The following is a 1,373-nucleotide window of genomic DNA, read 5'->3' as shown; positions in this document are numbered from 1 at the left end:
AAGGCCTACTGAAACCCACTACTATTGACCACGCAGTCTGATAGTTTATATATCAATGATGAAATCTTAACATTGCAACACATGCCAATACAGCCGGGTTAGATTAGTAAAGTGCAATTTTAAATTTCCCGCGAAATATCCTGCTGAAAACGTCTCGGTATGATGACGTTTGCGCGTGACGTCACGGATTGTAGAGGACATTTTGGGACACCATTGTGGCCAGCTATTAAGTTGTCTGTTTTCATCGCAAAATTCCACAGTATTCTGGACATCTGTGTTGGTGAATCTTTTGCAATTTGTTCAATGAACAATGGAGACAGCAAAGAAGAAAGCTGTAGGTGGGAAGCGGTGTATTAGCGGCCGGCTGCAGCAACACAAACACGTAGCCGGTGTTTCATTGTTTACATTCCCGAAAGATGACAGTCAAGCTTTACCATTGGCCTGTGGAGAACTGGGACAACAGAGACTCTTACCAGGAGAACTTTTAGTTGGATGCTCAGACGCGGTACCGTGAGTACGCAGCTGCGGCTTCCAAACATTTGATCGCTTGCCCGTACGTGCGTGCCGCTATGTGCATGTCACGTACGTAACTTTGGGGACTTTGGGGAAATATATGTGCTGTATGAACTTTGCGGAGGTGAACGGTACTTTGGGCTGTGGGATTGAGTGTGTTGTGCGGGTGTTTGAGTTGTATTGGCGGGTTATATGGACGGGAAGGGAGAGGTGTTTATTATGCGGGATTAATTTGAGGCATATTAAATATAAGCCTGGTTGTGTTGTGGCTAATAGAGTATATTTATGTCTTGTGTTTATTTACTGTTTTAGTCATTCCCAGCTGAATATCAGGTCCCACCCGCCTCTCACAGCATCTTCCCTATCTGAATCGCTTCCACTGCACTCTAGTCCTTCACTCTCACTTTCCTCATCTACGAATCTTTCATCCTCGCTCAAATTAATGGGGAAATCGTCGCTTTCTCGGTCCGAATCGCTCTCGCTGCTGGTGGCCATGATTGTAAACAATGTGCAGATGAGAGGAGCTCCACAACCTGTGACGTCACGCTACTTCCGGTACAGGCAAGGCTTTTTTATCAGCGACCAAAAGTTGCGAACTTTATCGTCAATACTCTACTAAATCCTTTCAGCAAAAATATGGCAATATCGCGAAATGATCAAGTATGACACATAGAATGGACCTGCTATCCCCGTTTAAATAAGAAAATCACATTTCAGTAGGCCTTTAAAGTGTTCATTTTGACAGTCCTACATTTTACCTGAAGTGCAGAGTCAGCATGATCAGGATGCCCACGAACACAATAGCAGAACAGAACAACCTGATGATGTTCATCGTTCTATAGGACATTCCTACACATGGA

The sequence above is a fragment of the Entelurus aequoreus genome, linkage group LG18 (genome assembly GCF_033978785.1).
Source record: "Entelurus aequoreus isolate RoL-2023_Sb linkage group LG18, RoL_Eaeq_v1.1, whole genome shotgun sequence".
In the NCBI taxonomy this organism is placed as follows: domain Eukaryota; kingdom Metazoa; phylum Chordata; class Actinopteri; order Syngnathiformes; family Syngnathidae; genus Entelurus; species Entelurus aequoreus.
The sequence above is the reverse complement of the archived record's forward strand: the minus strand, read 5'-3'. Positions refer to the sequence as shown.